Source organism: Corvus brachyrhynchos, unplaced genomic scaffold, assembly GCF_000691975.1.
Source record: "Corvus brachyrhynchos isolate BGI_N302 unplaced genomic scaffold, ASM69197v1 scaffold249, whole genome shotgun sequence".
NCBI classification, from domain to species: domain Eukaryota; kingdom Metazoa; phylum Chordata; class Aves; order Passeriformes; family Corvidae; genus Corvus; species Corvus brachyrhynchos.
The window spans coordinates 2,262,735-2,283,119 of NW_008240226.1; the positions used below are offsets into that span (position 1 = coordinate 2,262,735).

Consider the following 20,385-nt stretch of genomic DNA (forward strand, 5'->3'; position numbering starts at 1 on the left):
CCCAGATCCAACATCTATATCCTCTAATTGCCAGAAGACAATTCCTCCTCCCCCACTATTTCTTGAAAGGCTAAAGGAAGAGTCTTGGTGTTTGGTAATGAAGCACATGGTAGATGCTTCTCTTTATTGCCTGCAGAAGGAGTTCAAGGACTGAGGGTTGCAAAGACTGATAGATACGGTATAAACACAGATGACAGGCAAGGAGAAAGCATCGCTTACAAAGCGTTGTGCTTTTTTCATAACGTTTGTCACTAAATGCAAGAAAGTTCATATTATTTATTATCTTCCCTCCTCCCTTTTTTTTTTATTCTCCTTCTGAGGGGAAGCAAACTGTGATCTGATTATTTTCAGAAGCTGTTGCTTTGAAAAGGATGCTAAGAAGTCCCATGGGCTGCATTCTCCTAGCAAGGGAGTTGTGTGTGCTAGGTGAAAGCCTGACACTAAAATCAAGGATTATTTCATTTTCTTGGAGTTTAAAAAATATTTTTCCAGTGGAAGTTGACAGACTCAAAATGAAATAAATTAGTTACCTCTGGCAGTCTTGCAGTTCACCTTGGATGCATATGTGCCCTCAGAAGTGTTTACCATTCTCTCTCCTTCCCTTTCTCCCTCCCTCCAGAGCTCCTTTCCAGCCTTCCCTTGTTGCTGACTTCAGACCTTGCAGTTCACCAGGCTTGTTCCCTTTCAAGGACACTCCGACTCAATAAAGATATTGGGCAATGTTCCTATAGGGTAAACATTTTTGTCTGGCTTCTTAGAAAGAGCAAAACTCATAAGAAATGCGTGGAAGTAATAGTTACATTCAGAGAAAGCTGATCTAATTTATAGGGACTGAAATGTTTAAATGTTGGAGGGGAAACAATGAAACATAGTAGATATCCTGCCAGAAGCACATTACTTTGCCATCTCTGGTACCCAGGTGCAGATGCCCATTTCCAAGCTCCTGACCATTAGAGACTCAATCACCAGAGTGGTGAGAGAGTCTGCAGTCAGTGGAGGTACAGCTGCAACACTGACAAAACTATCCTGCCAGCCAGGAAAATGCTTGGATGTTTTCATAAAAGTAAACCTTTTCCAGATATCTCCTTAAAAACTGGCTTGGAGAAACTAAACCAGTAAGCATGGGGAAAAAACAGTACTTGGAAATTTAATGAAATAAAAAAATAATAATAAAAAAAGAAATGTTCTTCTCCAGTATGTTCTAGTTCAGCAAAAGCTGAGATATTCTTCTGTTTTGCTCAAGTACAGAGGCAGTATAGAAATCATGCTAAAGATTGTGTGTGAGGAGGAAAGACCATTAAGAGACAGGCTTCTATTTTATTTTTATTTCTCAAGGGTTTTTTATTTGTTTGTTTGTTTATTTATTTTACATAAGACTCCCAGCTGAGGATCCTTGAGGAGAAAGGGCCCACCAACTATGTTTATGTATCCTGGCTTGCCTATCCTGCTTGGCTTTCAAATTTTTTTATGGAAAATGGACTTGTTAAAAAAAACATAGCTCAAATTGCCTTTAGCAATTAAGTTTCTTATCATTGACATAATTGATTCTATGTTTAATGGTGATGATCCTGATGGAGGAAGATGTGGATGGCTCTGGATTTTGTGGCAGAAGGGAAGAGTGCAGGTGATTACTCCCTAGTTCACTTGATTTTTACACGATGATTTACAAGGTATGTAAATGAGCAGACAACCACAGAAGGTACACTTAATGGCATCTTAATGCATCATGGAATTTACGACAGGGCATGAATAGCTTGTGCACTCAACTGTTGAAAGCAGATGCTGCTATAATTCTACTTAATACTTAGAAGAAAAGTTAAGCATATTGTTTTCTGTACAAATGTTTATGAAACATTAATAAGAACAACATGCACCATTCAATGCTGAACATATAATGGGAAATCCTATCTTATAAATATTTACAAGCGTGTAATTTTGGTTCACTCTGTATGTTGGTTTCAAGTAGCACTTTGGTGATTCTCCATTGTTTTTTCCCATCCTAGTCACACTGGTACCCTAAAGAGAAAGGAAGAATGGGAACAAGTCATTCACATAAATATCTAATATGAAAACTGATTTCAGTTAGGAAAAGGCTTACACTTGCTTTTGTAGTAGAACAGTATTCATCAGTTTGAAACCAAGACTTTTTACTTCTAATGCAAGTTTTTGGCCTCCGTTATGGGAGGAATTAGTGAGCTTCATTGAATCTGTTGACATGTATATAGACATTCCAGATTGTTTTGTGATGGTGCAGTTTTCTACAGGTAATTGAAATGTTTGAATTAGTTGTTGTCTATTAATGATTGAGGGTTTTTCAAGGGGTAAGTATATTAACAACAAAAGTCTTTGTCCCCTTTTCTGTATAAATTTTATTTACTGATTGCAAAGATTATAATCTTTCCTTGCCTTTTCACTAGAATGACGAAGCTTTCAGTCAGTCAGGTTATTTGCATTAGGGTGACAGCCTTTGAATCCACACCTCTCTGACATTTTTGACAACGATACCTAGCAGCAAGTAAAATGTTATGATAAATTGTTCAGTCTAAAAGGGAGATTCAAACTTTAATTCTTCCAATTTTAAGTCTTTCTCAATTGCTAAATATACCTTACTGCTTATGATCTGGTATTTCTAAATATCTTGAAATTGAGAGAAAATATTAAGCTTCTGATAGAAATTGCAGCCACATCTCTATATTAAGAACTTACTATTAGAAAACTTCTAGTCTAAATCTTAACTTCTTAAAAACATCGAAGTGGATCAGTGGAGTTTGAAATAACAGAAGTTATGGTATTTATGGACTTCGAATGAATTACAACAAAGAAATCTGAGGATTAAATGTATATTTTACTACAAAGCCTCTGAGAGACATTTTCAATTATTCTTTAGACACTTGGGCAAGGTGAAAAGTCAAGTGGAGCTTCTTGCACAAAGATCTGCTGGGATCCATTTTAAGCATTATAAGTTTTGATGATTTGAACTGTTTGAAAGCTGGGCTTTTCTCTCCTTGGAAATGTCTGAATTTATGGTGGAAAATCAAACCTTAATTTTTTGGTATTAATCTTCAGTATTTGTATTTGGTATTGCTGTCTTGGTATGTCAGAGGATTCTTATTTTTGTGCCTCATGACTCCATTTATCTGTATCATTTATGCCCCCCAATTTAGATGTTTCAGAAGATATTGCTGTCTTTCCTTAGAGGACTGAAGACATGGGGTAATTTGTCTGTAACTGCTGTGAAACGCTGCAGTCGCATGTCTAAATCAAAATATTTTTTATTTCCCAGATATTTTTTGATGGCAAATGTGTAAAGCAGACACTTGAATTTAGTTGAACTGGCATTTTCTTGTGAAGCATCTTGTTTTTGTGGAAAGTATATAGGTGCTGCTGCTGGCAACATCCCTGCCAAGCTCCTGGTTGGAAAGTGGAAAGCTCAGACTACGTAACTAGTGTTAGTAAATAATTTTCTTTTTTTGTGTGAAGAATTAACCCAGGAAGGAAATGAAGCCCAGGTTGTCTTTCTGGCAGAGTCAAGGTGAAACTACAAACATACAGAGTTTTCCCTTTCTATGTAGTTCTACTTGGAAGTCATAACTCAGCACTAAGATATATAGATCTCTGCCTTTAAATATAGTTTCCTTAGGGCATATACACAGTTTTGGCAAAAGTGAATACTGACTTAATGATACTTTATAATGAAATTGTATTTCAGAATGGACAGGCTTTTGCACTTTTAATTATAATTTATAACTCTGTGTGTCGCAGATTTTTCAAAAGGTAAAACTAGGCCCATTTCAAACACACAGAGAGGAAACTCACTTAAAAAAAAAAAGCATCTGGCTAATATTTTATACAATTGTCCAAACAGTATTTCTTGACTAGTTTCTTCACTGATTTAATGTTATATTATTTGTTTGACACAAGGAGTGTGAAGGTACCCTAAACACAAATAATTCCATGTTAGTGACAAAACAGTGTATGACAGAAATTAGGATTTAACACTCCCAGAGATTAGGGAAATGGTCCTAAGAGGTTTTCCTCTTTGCTTGAAGAGATTTCATTCTCTGATTTCATGAAGCCCAGCTCTGATATGAGGTGCTTTTGAACCACTTTTTGAATCACTCTACCTCTGACAAAATCTGCCTGCCTTCCTGCCTTCCTTCCTGCATCCCTCCCTCCTCTTTTACCTCTTTCTTGTCTTGTCTCCTGGATGGGGATGGAAGGAGGGACAAGGCAATGTGGGTAGTTAGTTTACTGTAGTCATAATAATCTGAGAGCTCAATTAAATTTAATTAAATAAGTTTAATGACCAAAATGTTAATGCTGTACCAGTTTATTATTAAGTTCAAGAGTTAATGGGATTATTTTTTCTAATTAATTCTGTAAGCCTTTGGTCTGCTTGAATATGTGGTCAATGGGGCAAATAATCTTGATTACAAAACCCCCTTGAAAATGAAAAATATCTACCAGTATTTGTGGACACTGAGCTGAGTTTCAGTAGTGTTTTTGTAAGTAGGATCTGACTTATTCCCACAATGAATTTGAATGATCCAGCAAGGATGAGAAAAGCATTGTCTGAGTCCTGGCTGCATCACATGCCCTTTATGGGGGTTGTGTGTGTGTGTGTAATAAGAGAAATTCAATTACTTGGTGAGGTAGTCAGTTTACCATTACATAGAGTCCAAAACTAAGAACTCCACGTTACGAGAAAGGAATAATAAAGCCCAAAGCAACATTCACTCTCAAATAATTATTGTTCTCACTAACTCTTATTGAATTCTGCAAATGGTATTAACATGCTGATATGGTAATGCTGTGAAAATATTCCATTAGTGGGATATACCTGCTAAGAAAATTAACACATTCTTGCTGCTAGGTAGACCATTATAATTTCTGTAATTTTCTGTTAAATTCTTAAAAAAAAAAAAGGTGCAATTAAATATTAAAATTTTATTAATTATTTAACAAGGAATAATTTTAAAAGGTCCACATTTTTTATAGCACTGTGCGTGCTTTATTGTAGTTGACTTGCCTGGTTAAAAGCAGGCTGCATCTCTTGGTTTAGAAGATCTTTGGAAATCAAACCTCTGTGAGAGTCCCAACAGACAGAAATACTGAGAGAGAGAGAGAGATGTTCAGAGTGTTCTATCACACTCCTCACAGTATTTTCACATGAGGTCTCCAAGGACCACAGGAGGAGGGCAACACTCAACCAGGAAGGGACAGGAGAGGTACCTGGCAGACAGCTCACCCTATAAACAGAAATAAAAACAAAAAGCTCCCGCATCTCTGATGGCTCTGGGTTGGATTTGGTTCTGGTCATTCAGCTTCTGTGTTCTTCTGTCTCATCAATGCCACTAAAGTACATCTCACCCTTCTGACTCTCTTATTTGCCTGCTACCACTGTCATTTTTCTTTCACTATTATACTTTTTACCTTTTCTTTTCTACAGGTGCACATTATAGAGGGTGAGCAGCAACTGACTCAAACCACTTTTCTATATGTGGTGTATATGCTGGTTTAGAACTGGTTTATTTGAAAAGTCATAATGTAAGCAACACAGCCTGGTAGTGTGGTGTTCAGCTTGTTCATTCTCAAATGGTTGTATTAGTCTAGGCTGCACTAGTGTCTTAGTCCTTCCCAAGAAGAAACCAAATGGCTTGTAATGGCTATTTTGCCAGTTTGTTTTTAGATAAGCATCTAAGCGTTAGGAAAATTATCTAATATTTAGCTAGGTCTAGGAGCCTTTTCCTTGCCTTTCAAATACTTTCAGAAGCCAGAAAATATATACTTTAATCAGGATGCCCTTCTTCATCCCCAAGGTCTTAAAGGGACTACAGGTTTCCTCTTGTCTGCCATGAAGAGTTGAGTATAATCTCATGATATGTTAGAGCTACAAAATTGGGTTAGAAATCTTCACAGAACAGGCTGCAAGCTTTTTATAAATCTGAAGCTTTTCTGTTTCTGTTCAGATAAAGAAAGCTTATGTGGCAACAACCCCTAAGGTAAAATGATACAGCTTTGACTTCCAAAGCTATGCTTTAAACTGTAGCATTTAGATTCAAAAGGTTCTGGAATTATGGTGTTTCTGTAGCCCTAACCCAAACCAGAAAGTTGTGCATTTGGTCATGCACATACCCTGACAGAACACTGGAGACAGGAAAATTCTTCAACCCATGTTGTATCTGCAGAAAACTTTCTGATCCAGGTGGATCTTGTTTACGGCAAGATTTTAACGAGTTATTTATCACATTGCATTTGATTTTTAATCATAATGCAAGTGGACTGAAAAAAAAGTGAAGTATGAAAATATGTTTGGAATGTGGATATGCTTCTAACAGGCAAAATTTAACTCTTATCAACCTCGGGAACAGAACTTTGGATCACCTTGGTCTCTTGGTTGAAATGAGGTGGGGTTTCTTTGGTTGGTTGGTTTTTTGCTTTTGTTTTGTTTTGGGTTTTTTTACTTTTTTTGTTGTTTTTCTCATCTTAATATTGGTATGTCAGAATCTTTGTATTGAGAGCACTACATTATTTTCAAGTAACCCAGCAAGAGTCATTTGGCAGATTGAAGTTTCTATCGGGCTCCTCTCTATTCACTGCTTTCTGTAACTGGTAGAAAAAATGAATCAAGTAGTTACTTCTGTGGATTTTTATTTCTAATTTTCAGAAGATTTATGGATACCTTGAATAGAATTTACTAACATTTCTCAAGTTTCAGTTATAATATATGATAATATTCAAGTAAGATGTGCATTGTAAGGTTGGAGAATAATTTTAGAAAGAAAGGAAAAAGAGGAGAAGGTTCTTTTACTCTTGTATTCTTTTACTCTTTTATTTGCAGCACCAAAGTGCTAGCATATTCTCTTTCAGCTATTCCAAGTCAGATCCAAATACTTAGGATGATGACTGAATCCAAACTCTTCCAAGGGCTATGAATTTTAGTGCAAATGTGAAATATATATAATGGACTTGGCTCCAAGGGAGCTGTAAAAATCTCTTTTATGAGACAAAGCTGGTGTCGATCTGTCTTTGACTATAATTTCAATAGCAGACTACAGTCTACTGGCTTCAGTCAAATAGTTGTCTTATATCTGGGGAAGCAAGAGCATATTGTCAGCTTGAGGGAAGAGGTTTTAGCTGTTTGCTTGCCATTAGGAGGAGATATATAGCTAAACCAGAAGCACCTCCAGTTTAAATGAACTTCCGAAGATAATCTCAGAATATTGGAAATGTGTCTCTTTTTTCAGATGCCTTTCTCTGATCAGTTGGTATTTCCATTTGTAACGTCATGCATGGAAGCAGGAAGTTGGCCATGCCATTTGTAAGGAAACAGCTAGATAACAAATGTCCAGCTTTCATCTATCTTTGGAAAAATCCTCAGAGCATAAAAAATGGCTTTGGCAGATAAAAGTAAGAGCCAGTGCATGAAATTTTAAACCAAAGGGGACCTATGAGATCATCTGGTTTGATTATCTGCAGGATACAGTCCAGAAAAACTCATCTAGTTATTGGGATTTTTGAAAGGGTTTTGCAATAAAGATAGAAAGTGATTTTAGAAACAATACAGATTTGACTGCATCTAGGTAAACACACATGCTACCTGCTAAAGGTCATACAACATAACAGCAAAAGGTACTTCTGGGGCTGAGTGGGTCACTTTTGCTTCTTTCAGGTAGCCAGTTATGTTTTTCATGCAGCTAACTTGACTCCCTCTAAAAAGTATTGGGGTTTTTTTGCTAAAGATTGTCTTACAGAAAGATATTGGATCTTGGTCTGAATTTATCATTTTGTCATCACTTCCTCTGGTAATTTGTTGCATGCTTGATCTTCTCTCCTTAGAAGCCTTTGCATAATTTCCAGTAGGGTACTGGCATGGGGGTAGGAATGGGAATGATGCTAATTTTGGTTTGAATCGGCTCCCCTCAATTAAGGGTAAATAAGACAAAGAAGGACAATGCCTCCAATCTATTGGATAATCCTGGTCTGTAACTACTGAAACATGTGCGAAAAAGACTTTTATTCCTGGTTTAACATCTGAGTGATTTTTATTTTTTTGTGTGTAGCAACACTTAGAGCGGGGTCTTGAATCAAGGAGCCTCCAAATTAAGGTTTAATTCAGGCTAAATAGTCCTATGCAGTCTTGCACGCTGTCTTAAAATTCAATTTTATTTTACATATATATATATATGTAAGTATATATCTACATATGATAGATATGCACAAACACACACATATGTGTTTTGCAAAGAAAAGTTTAGTAGTTGCACAAAGAGGAGGTGTCTGCGTCCTTTCTAGCCTCCCAGGAAATGATAAATAGCCATTGGGGAAGCCACAAGTACTCTGGCACCTGTAAAGTTTCAATATAAAAGCCAAAAATGTCTAGGATTATAGAGGTCTAGGTGATACTTGACAGTTGAATTTGAAAAGCAGCTTTGTTATTAGAGCATCACAGTGCCCCAGAATTAGTTTGGATTTAGGCAGCCATGCCCTTTATGTAGCTGTAAACTCTGGATTAATTTATAGAGCTCTGGGTGGGGAATTAAAGTGCAAAATTCATATGATTCTTAATAATAAGACAGAAGAAGGGATAAGGCATATGGTTCATAGTATACCTATGAGCTAAGAAGCTTTGAGAGAACTCTGAGGCCTTTTTAAAAGTATCTACTGTCACTGTTTATATCTTCAGATGGGATTATTACATGTATGTATGTAGTGAGATTTCTCTATATGCATTTGTGTATAGTTACTTGATAGGAACTCACAGATCTGTGCTGTATGCATGAACAGATACAGACAATACCAAGCCAGTACTAAGAAACTGTTTTTCCTAAAAATTGACCCCTACATGTTTCAATTTTAATGCAATGAGGACCTAATTCAAACTTATGCCTGTCAAAGGGAAGATTCTCATTGGCTTAAATTGGCTTTTAATGAGACTCCCAAATGCCTGGGGAAGAAGTTCTTTAATTTGGTAAAGAAATTTCAGCATCAAGACTCACTTAGCCACAGGAATTTTATCTTCATTCTGACTCATTACACTGTTCTGTCATTAATAATCACAGTGCAAAGTTAATTGAATTTGTGATGGTATTACATGGGTCTGTGTCTAGTCCAAAATGTAAGAACAAGACTTTTTCTTTTGGTTTGGCTCCCGTCACAAGGCACAGCGAGCAGTTTCATTGTGCTGTTTGTCAGTGATGAATTGCTATTGCTAAACAGGTGAGCTGTGACACACTGGAAATGAATGTGGGGAGGAGCAATGCACATATCAAATGACATGCTCTGTTATGTAGATTACAGGTGGTAGGTGGTGAGTCCTACAAAATAGATGGGTTGCTTAAAACTGTGCCAGTTCTTCTTTGTAATGCACACCAAGAAGAATCATAAGTAAACCTGGGTGCTCTAAGTTTCCAGGAGATGCTTATGATACTCGCTTTCTCCTAAATTAAGGGAGAAAAATCTGACTGAAAATATCTGAGTGTAAAAAATTACTTCCTGCCTTCAGTTAGGTGGAGAGGAGAAGGAAATACATTGTGGTTTTGGCTAGTTTTTTATCCCCATTAGCAAACTGGAAAGTTTTATTCCACACTGTATAAACAATCTGAAACAATTTCACACAAAGCAGGTTTTACAGATATAAGTAATCTAAAACTGTGTGTCTAAATACTTATATATATGTGGGGGCATGTGCACATGTATATATCATTGAATTGGTGACCTTTTAAAAAGCAGAATCTTTAAAAACATTCTGAAGAGATTATGCAAGTCTTTATGTCAGTAGGAAAATAGTAGTCTCTTTAAGAGAAATCCACTTTGTCTCTTTTACTATTATTTTTTCCACAGTGTATTTGCTTTTATTTACTTAAAAGTTGACCTTCTGGAGAGCTTCATGCGATGTGCATCTCACTAATTTGTGGTTTCAAGAGGGTTGACAGCCCAGAGAGCTCATTTCAGCTTGTTTCAGTTGAACCCTTATAATATCAGACATCCAGTCTTAATTAGTAGGTAACAATAATGAGTAGCTGCCCTCTCAATACGAAGAATAGTGAAAGTTCTGGGAAATAAGAGATAAAACACTTCCAAAAATGAAACAATGTTAGTATATGGTTAGTTAAATTAGCAGCTTGCTCTACCTGCTTAGACGTGTAAAACCCCCTGAGTTTTGCAATTTGTATTTATATTTTTCCAGGTCAGTAATAAAATTTCTAAGGCTTTATGCATAAAGCTAATGAAATTAACACACAAAGCATATCTAAAGGCCTTTCAAGCCTGAGTAAAATTGTGCCCAGTGAATGGCCTCTGCTAATGACCTGTGGCTGTCCAACAATTCACACTGGAAGCAGACCTGAGGAAGTGTCAGCATTCCTATGTGAAATGTGCAAAGCATAGCTCATATAATTTTCTTTAGGAAGACAATTCACTACCAAGCCTTCAGTAACACCAAATGCAGTAGCAGACCTGTTCAGCCATTAGTTAGCTAAATTCTGCTGGTTTTTTACTGGTGTAAATTGAAATAACATCAGGATAAAACACATGAGTATTCTTGATTTACAATGAATGAGGTATTTAATGGACAAAAATTATATTTTCAGGAGATAAATTCAGTTAGCAAACATAATGCAAAAGTAATTCAGATATTTCAGTGCTGATTAAACCCATACAGGAAGATGAGTGTTACAGTATGCAGATTGTTCTCTGGCTTCATTCAAATAGTCAAGTGGTCAATAAACAGAGTGGTCTAATTTGGATTCTGCACAAAGTATCAGAGACAACACCAAATTATTTGTTCAGTTGGAGCAGAAAACATTGAAGGCAAATATTGGTATTCTATTTTTCTGGTTTTCCCCTGTATTGCTATGTATCTCACTCTAAATGAAAAAAATACTACTGAAAATATTTGGTGACTTGTTCCTTCAGAATCTTCTACAGAGGTGGAAAAGTGAGAAATGGTATTTTCCTCATGAAATTATTTTTATCTGGGGAATTTCTGTGAAGAAACTTTTATGTATTTCAGTGTGAAATTTAATAACTGAAAAAAAAATGTAGTGGTAAATATGAAGTGATTGAATATGTCATAAGTTTTCTTTCCAGCAATTATGACATAGTCCACAGTAATAAAAAATATTCTGAATTGTCACAAAACTTTGTTTCTTGGGTTCTCAGAAAAATCTACACACTGGAAATGAAGTTCTATGGGGTCTCAGTGTCAGAGCAGGAGAAGGCTGTCTGAATTATGTCTTGAGAATGATGGAAGCTGACTCAGTTCAATTGAATTTTATAATAGAGGAAGCCTAACTAGAGAAGAAAAGCAGGCATCTAGCTGGGAAGCTGGGAACTGAAGTTTTATTTGGCGAGAGGAGAGCTCAAAACAATGACCTTTCTACTTTAAGTCATGCTGCAGTTTTTGATCACTGGGTGGCTGGCTGCCTTTGGCCAGTCCTACCGTCCTTCTTACAGGCCTGGATGAAATACTCTGCTATGGATGATCTTTGGTGTGTCAATGGCTTCTGTTTTATGATAAAGTAGGCAAATGAAAAGTTAAAAAAAAAAAAAGGATGAAGAAAAAATAACTTCTCCAGTAGCTGAGGAACTTAATGAAGTTCAACAAAGGCAAATTCAGGGTTCAGCACATCCAGGAAGAACCACCCAGGCTCCAGCACAGATCGGGGGCCAACCTGCTGGAGAGCAGCTCTGAGAAGAAGGACCTGTGGGTCCTGGTGGACAACAAGCTGTCCCTGAGCCAGCAGTTTCTTTGTGGCCAAGAAGGCCACTGGTGTCCTGGGGTGCATGAGGAATAGTGTGGCCAGCAGGTTGAGGCAGGTGATCCTGCCCCTCTACTCTGCTTGGTGGAACAGCATCTGGAGTGCTGTGTCCAGGTCTGGGCTCCTCAGCACAAGAGAGACATGGAGCTCCTTGGGCAGGTCCAGCAGAGGCCACAAGGGTGGTGAGGGGACTGGAGCATCTCTCACGGGGAAAGGCTGAGGGAGCTGGGCCTGTTCAGCCTGGAGAAGAGAAGACAGAGGGGATCTTATCAATGCATACAAGGGTGACTGTCAAGGGGATGGGGCCAGACTCTTTTTAGTGGTGCCCAGGACAAGGGACAATGAGCACAAACTGGAACACAGGAAGCTCCATCTGAATATGAGGAAAAGCTTTACTTCAGGGGTGACAGAGCACTTAAACAGTCTGCCCAGAGAGGTTGTGGAGTCTTCTCTGGAAATATTCAAACCCCACCTGGACACAATCCTGTGCTACCTGCTGTAGTTGAACCTGCTTTAGCAGCAGGTGGGACTAGGTGATCTCCAGAGGCCCCTTCCAACCCCAGTCATTCTGTGAGACTCTGTGACATGCTCTTGTATGTCATTGTGAGGGAGTGAAATTCAACTCTTACTAAAAACCAGCAGTGACATTAATCTAAAAATCTTATTGATCAATTTACAGATCCAGAAATCAAGATGGGATTTCATATTCTAACCTGAAAATACACAGCATAGCAGAACCTGCTACAAATGATGAGGAAATAATGTTCAGTTCTTCTCTCTGAGAAGCATGTCCTAATTTAACAGCCTGGTGTGCAGCTATTAGTAAACTTCATCCTCATACTTGGATGAAAAAAATGCATGTGTTAAATTTGGTATGGGATTTTAAAAAATGAGTGCTGAAAAAAAAAAAAGGAAAGAAACTGTTGGTCTGTGAATAGCAAGTAGTGCTGGCATATTGTGGAGGTGATAATATTCTTAGCAGACAGTACTTACCTTTGGTTTTCTGAATAAGCTCTGATACATTGGTATTACCAGGTAAATCCTGCTTAGGCTTGCAGCTGGTTTAAAAACTTTCCCTTTTTCAGTAATCACCTGACAGCTGGGAAGCAATTTGATTCTTTTCTTATATGGAGACCTCACTTACTCCTTGTTTTGTAAGAACTCAGTTGCAGTGCTGGTGAGTTTATGCAGATGAAGTGAGAATTACTGTGTCATATGAGCATGAATGGAGGGAACTTCATGGACTCTGCCATTTCCTCTCCCAAATTAAAGCTTCTTCAGAGGCATTAGGACCTTGGACAAAGGCTCCTGCCTCTGCCCTCTGCAGAAGTGTTCTCTCTTTGTATCATCTCTGCAAGATGGGAGCTGAGAGCACCTTGGGATGCTGGAGCAGCGTGGGAGCTGCTCTGAGGTGCCCTTTTTTGACTGCAGTAACTTCCCAAGCATCAGTAAAAGATGTGAAAAAGTAGCCTGAGCAAATGGTAGTACTTAATGGTGGCAAATTTCTGGTTTTGTTGATAGAGAAGGAAAATACTACTGTTTTCACTTGGTTTTACAGATATTTCTATTTTACAAAACCAATATAAGGAATTGGAGGTTAGACAGGTTAAGTTTCTCTGGAGGGAAAGAAATCATCATTGTATGTATTAAAAAAAGCTGTATGCTTCAGCTGTTTTGGAGGTACATTTTGATGGTGCCCTATGAAACAACTTGAGTGAAGGTCAGGTACAGAGACATCTGAAACAAGCACGGGAATTTGAGATGACAAAAACAATGAGGAGGAAAAAAGCTGGTCCAGTCATGGCAAGACTAAGTTGCATTATTAATGCAGAGACTCTCTGAGTATGAGGTGCCAAATTAAAACTTGTGCTAGTGTAGCCAGCTCCTGTGCTGGCCTGAAGTTTGTCGGATGACACTGCTTAAATTTCACTAGTTTATACTATGGAGAAAAAATAGGATATGTGTGCTAGTGTGTCTAAGTGTGCAGAGTCATCAGAGAATGTGAGGATGTAGTGGAACAGTTGTTTTCTGCCATTTAAAGTATTTTTAGAAGTGCACACGTGGGTTTATCCAAGGAAAATAAATCTCATTTCGTATTCTTTGATTTGGTTCAGATGAGTGAGATTGAGATGTTGATGAAAAATTCCTAGTTTTAGGGTTTTCCATGTACAAATGTGGGGCCCTTTTTTTCCCTTATTTTTTCCCTAGGTTTTTCAGGTTTAAAAAAAAAATCTGTTTCTGTTAGAAAAACCCTTTGAAAGGATAACCACTGTGCTTAGAATTGGTTAACCTTTTCCACAGTGCTGCAGCAGAGAGAGATTGTGTCTTTTGTTTCAAAAGCTCCTCATGAAGGAAGAAAATAAAACCAACCAAAAAGCAGAAAAAAGAAGCATGGCACTATTGCTGATTCACAACAGCCACAGCAGCAGCAAAAGCCAAAGGATTTTTGCTAAATCCAGGAAAGAAATCATTTTCCAAGTGATATTGGCTCATTTTTTTTCAGGCTGCTGAGCACAGGTTCCTTTGACAAGGTGCACCATGTCCTTTATTTGACCCTCGCTTGATGTTAGAGAAATCTGCTTGGTTTTCCTTTTTCTCTGAGTTTCTGCTGGCAGTGAAAAATAAAAATAAATAATAAAAAGAAAATTGGAAGATTAATTTAAAAAGAAAAAGCAAAGAAAAGCTGAATGAAACCTAATTTCATCTTTTTCAGTTCTCTGGTTTATTTTGAGCTCCTAAAAAAGCCTCCTTCTTTTCAGGATGAGTACATACAATATTATCTTCCTGGTGGTAGTGTAGGAGGAAGTATCCTTTTTAAAAGGACAGTCTGTCCTTACTGAAAAGGAAGATTATAAGCAGAACTGTATATGAATGACTGAACAGGGGGAAAAAAAAGAAAGTAAAATGGCAGATTTTCTTATGATCTTTTTTTCTTGCCTCTGAAACTGTTTACTTATTTCATCTTTAAAGACTGCAGCATTTTGACAGCCAGGAGCTAATTTGCAATTTTCCCTCTGAATTCTAGTTTCAAGTAAGTTTTCCCTGCCCCGCCCCTTCCATTGAAATGAAGTAATTCTCAAGGTGACAAATTTTACTATATGCAGCCCTACAGCTTCTCTCTGAGTTAATGGATTTTGGGCAAAATGAAAAAAAAAATCTGGCATAACAAAGAAATGCTGGTGTATACCAGAATGCTCCATGTAAGGCACTTTCAGTAAAGCTTTGTTGGTTTCTGTACCAGGATTTGTCCTTCCTAGTTGGAGTCATGGATTTGATGTATAGCCACAACCTGTAAATGCTAAATATTTTTCTAATAAAATTTTCAATAAAGAAAAGAGTAAACAGACTGAAAAAACTAGGCTGCAGCCTGAATAAAACTGTATTTTCTTTGACAGATGTCGAAGTTAAGGATACATAGGCAAAAAAAAGCTAGGCTTGGATTGCACAATTTTTCTTCCAAAAGAAAACATTTAAGTGGGAATTGCTATTTTTTCTTATCCATTGGTAAATTACGTGAAAGTTTCATTGTCATTTGCTCCCTTTAGCACCCTTTAGTTTTTTCTATTAGTTAAGACTGCACTGTTGTTAACATTAATTTCCTAATTTGTTTTGCTTTAAGTTACTTATGGAAGTAAGCTTTTCATGAGGTCTGATTTTTCTTCTCAGACGCAGATGTTAGGTAAGGATAAATGAGACAGTGTATATCCCTGCATGCAAACAGTTTGTTTGGCTTTGCAGGCATTACTTAGTGCTTTGTCATGGAAATATGGACAATATTTCAGCTAGACTTTGTTGTCACAGCTTTTTGCTTTGTGTGGGTCTTGGGATGAACATCACTGTTTAGTGATTAAAGTGATGTTAACTTTAGTTAAGAAATCCATTCTTTCACCTGGCTGCACACTTGACTTTCCAGTAATATCTGGAGATTTTTTAGCCTCTGTGTGCTTTAGTTTTCTCTTTGCTGACTTCTGGCCACTTATATAAATGACAAAAAGTGGGAGAGGGAAGCCCTGAACCAAAGGACTCTGACATTCAATAGAAACAGAGAAGTTGTGGTTCTGATTTCTGAATACTGTAAAGGTTTAGTTTTCATTCCAATATATGATGAAAAAGAAATCAAAAAATCAGGAACTCAGAAACTGTTAAGAGAAGCTGTGTGGGGGATGCTAGTGTTGCCCAAACCATTCTAAAGTGATATTCCACGTAGTCAGTAAAAGATTTTATGTACAGATATCTAAAATCAAAATATTATAGTACTGGAATGGAAAGACATATACAGATGGTTGTCAGAAAATAGGAAGATACTGCTGTAGCTGCTATATCTTGCCTTGCAGAGTACCTTTGCGAAGCAAACTGGAAATATAGGATTGACATTGCAGATGAATAATTTCTCATATTTTTCAGAGGGCATACTTCCCTAATAGGGATCATTCACGGAGGTCCTCTTCCTGTCACACTTTTATTTATAATCCCAGATAGTTTAGGGCTGGTTTATAAACAGAAATATGAAGTCTTACAAGACAAGCTTGCAAAACTGTGAATAGTCTTCGTGCTCTCCATATAGGAAGACAACTCTCTTGAATAAGTAGGCACTTTGCTTGCCAACTGTCTTGAATTTTATAAGTATGTTTACAAGGAAAAATTAGCCACTTCTTGCAGTTATGTGAGGGCCAAATTTGAAATGTCATTTTAAAATTCTGGCTAGTGTGATCTGATTGATAGCATTTCCTGAGGTTTTTTGGCTTGTAATTTTTCATGATGTCTTGCTCAGGAAGCACTTACACGTGCCATCTGCCATATGTTGTACGTGCAAATCAGATCTCTCATGTTACAAATATCTGGATAAAAAAATTACGTGGTGTCCATGTGAATGGGCTGTAGATATCAGCTCGCACTGTACCTGCCTATGTCAGACTAGCCCAAGTGCTCAGGGCATAGGACCGAGTGGTGTTGCATCTGTCTTGACCTGTCCCTTTGCACAAGAATCAGTTCAGCTCCTTTCTTCTTTCCCTTGGATCTGAGCTGTTTGTACATGACCATTGGCACGTCTTGGAATGATATCTGGAGGAGCTGTGGACCTCTGAAGTACCATTCTTCTGTATTCTTGCTCCCCAGAAATAAAAATTTGCCGAAGGATGTTTGTTAGCTTTCATGTAAAGTGCTGGATTGTAAGGTGGTTTGACTTGGTAGTATTTTATGTGTGTTTTTATACATGTCGTTAAAGGGCAAGGAGCAAGGATATTCCTAACCAGATGAACAGTGTGAACATCACTGTTTAGTGATTAAAGTGATGTTAACTTTAGTTAAGAAATCCATTCTTTCACCTGGCTGCACACTTGACTTTCCAGTAATATCTGGAGATTTTTTAGCCTCTGTGTGCTTTAGTTTTCTCTTTGCTGACTTCTGGCCACTTATATAAATGACAAAAAGTGGGAGAGGGAAGCCCTGAACCAAAGGACTCTGACATTCAATAGAAACAGAGAAGTTGTGGTTCTGATTTCTGAATACTGTAAAGGTTTAGTTTTCATTCCAATATATGATGAAAAAGAAATCAAAAAATCAGGAACTCAGAAACTGTTAAGAGAAGCTGTGTGGGGGATGCTAGTGTTGCCCAAACCATTCTAAAGTGATATTCCACGTAGTCAGTAAAAGATTTTATGTACAGATATCTAAAATCAAAATATTATAGTACTGGAATGGAAAGACATATACAGATGGTTGTCAGAAAATAGGAAGATACTGCTGTAGCTGCTATATCTTGCCTTGCAGAGTACCTTTGTGAAGCAAACTGGAAATATAGGATTGACATTGCAGATGAATAATTTCTCATATTTTTCAGAGGGCATACTTCCCTAATAGGGATCATTCACGGAGGTCCTCTTCCTGTCACACTTTTATTTATAATCCCAGATAGTTTAGGGCTGGTTTATAAACAGAAATATGAAGTCTTACAAGACAAGCTTGCAAAACTGTGAATAGTCTTCGTGCTCTCCATATAGGAAGACAACTCTCTTGAATAAGTAGGCACTTTGCTTGCCAACTGTCTTGAATTTTATAAGTATGTTTACAAGGAAAAATTAGCCACTTCTTGCAGTTATGTGAGGGCCAAATTTGAAATGTCATTTTAAAATTCTGGCTAGTGTGATCTGATTGATAGCATTTCCTGAGGTTTTTTGGCTTGTAATTTTTCATGATGTCTTGCTCAGGAAGCACTTACACGTGCCATCTGCCATATGTTGTACGTGCAAATCAGTTTCTGGATCTCTCATGTTACAAATATATGGATAAAAAAATTACGTGGTGTCCATGTGAATGGGCTGTAGATATCAGCTCGCACTGTACCTGCCTATGTCAGACTAGCCCAAGTGCTCAGGCCATAGGACACAGTGGTGTTGCATCTGTCTTGACCTGTCCCTTTGCACAAGAATCAGTTCAGCTCCTTTCTTCTTTCCCTTGGATCTGAGCTGTTTGTACATGACCATTGGCACGTCTTGGAATGATATCTGGAGGAGCTGTGGACCTCTGAAGTACCATTCTTCTGTATTCTTGCTCCCCAGAAATAAAAATTTGCCGAAGGATGTTTGTTAGCTTTCATGTAAAGTGCTGGATTGTAAGGTGGTTTGACTTGGTAGTATTTTATGTGTGTTTTTATACATGTCGTTAAAGGGTAAGGAGCAAGGATATTCCTAACCAGATGAACAGTGGTCCTGCATGGTGTACCATGAAATACCAGTTCAGCAGCATAAAGAGGTCTCCCAGTGCTTCATGTGAGTGATTTTGGTATAGTTAGACCTTATTATCAATTTTGGGACTTGAGCAGCTGTACTTCAAATTTTCCATCTTCGAGCAGAAAATTTTCTTTACGCATCACACCACCAGTTTTCATCATGACATTGGGATATGTAGGATATTGCTGCCAGTAGGGAGCAATAATTCAGTTAGCTTTTGGTTGGGCTTCTCCACCTCTAAAAATTCATTCATGATTATGCCTCTTGGATATTGTTCTCCAGCCTTTTGATACTACCTGGAATGGCTTTCATGCTCTGTGTCATTCTCTCTGGGATGGCTGCTTGCTTCTTCAGTTCTTTCACAGGCACTTTGCAGCCTGCCCCAGTTCTGGCTGCACAGGTTTCCATCTCAACAACCTTCCTTAATAGATGCTCATATTTGCTAGCCAGGCCAGCACAAGTGAATGCTTTTTGGGTTTTTGTTGCTTTTTCCAACAGGGCAGTTCTTGTTGAGTTTGTGGGCTGAGGGTTCTGCTGAAACACACCACGTTTGGTTACAGGTGACCGTGTGGGGAAGCTCCCGATACCACTTTGTTCCAAAGTTTCTGGAGTCTGTAGTGTACTTGTCCCTCACCAGCAAATTTGCTCTTTGTTGCCTTTTTGTGCTATTTATGCAACAACAATGGCCACTTGGAGATCCACTGAAGTGCAACCACTTCTGCTGCCAGTCCTCTGCATTTCCTTATAAATTGCCACTCCCCTGCTGTGATCTGCTGGCTGCCATCAGACAGTAATACAAAGACTTGTACAAAATAAGACTTTTTAATGTCACCCTGTAGAATTATTCTGGAGGAAAACCAGTGTTTGTGGAACTTTAATCACTTGTGAGACACCTTTTAAGCAGTGAGACACCTTTTATGCTCCAGTGGTCCCTATTCTCTCCTTTTTGGTGTTAATGTTAAACTGCAAAAATGTTATTGAAATTAATAGAGTGGTTCTAGATTTCCAAGAGTGTCATTGGGACCAAGTTACCCTTCACTTGATTCAGTACTATTATTTGTGAATATTTATTTTAGTATGAGATTAAAATTAGTCCTTTGTATCCTTATAAAAAGTTTGAGGAATTTATGGATGGGTATAATCTGTGCCGTTCAGTCAGGCCCTAATGAAAGTCAGAAGGATTCACTTCCAAGGCCTATACTTTATTTTAACGAAAAGTGTAATTAAATAAAAAAAAATTTTAAAATAACATATAACTAGTAAGAGATTTCCTATGTTGTACAGCTCAAGAGCTCTTTGTGATGTTATTCCTAAACAACAGTTTTGCCTTACAGTGATTGACAGAAGTGAACTTTATTCTCAGAAAACACCAAAGTTGCTCAGGAGTAGGCTTCAGTTTTGAAAAATGAAATTATGAAATATATCTGGTTTTGGTTTTGATTATCAGTAACTGAAGAGGATGAGGGAAAATAGAAAGTAATTTACCTTAAATTTACTTTAAGGATGTATTTGGATCTTGCTGGGTGTTTTCTATAGCCCCAGCCAGAAACTAATCCCTGCACAGCTGCATGCTCACTCCTGCCTTGTTGGGATGGGGGAGAGAACCAGAAGAGTAACAGTGAGAAAACTCGTGGGTTGAGATAAAGGCAGTTTAGGAAAAGGAAAACCTGTGCACACAAGGAAAGCAAAACAGGGGCTTCCCATGCCAACCCCAGGACAGCAGGGCTCCATCAGTGAACACAGTGACTTGGGAAGGCAAACTGAACATTCCCCCCTTTCTCCTTCTTCCCCCAGATTTATATGTTGTCAGCTGTCCTGGCTGTGTCCCCCCCAAACTCTTTGTGCACAATCAGCCTCCTCACTGGTGGGGTAGGATGAGGAGTAGAAAAGGCCTT

The 20,385-nt window shown here is 37.9% G+C and overlaps 1 long non-coding RNA gene across 1 annotated transcript in view; it reads right to left on the bottom strand.

The window, feature by feature from the left end:
* Nucleotides 1–1,345: 1,345 nt before the first annotated feature.
* Nucleotides 1,346–20,385, bottom strand: part of LOC108449327 — a 109,845-nt gene continuing 90,805 nt past the window's right edge. The window contains exon 5 of the long non-coding RNA XR_001865487.1: nt 1,346–2,016. This is a non-coding gene — a long non-coding RNA (uncharacterized LOC108449327). The remainder of the gene's footprint in view (nt 2,017–20,385) is intronic.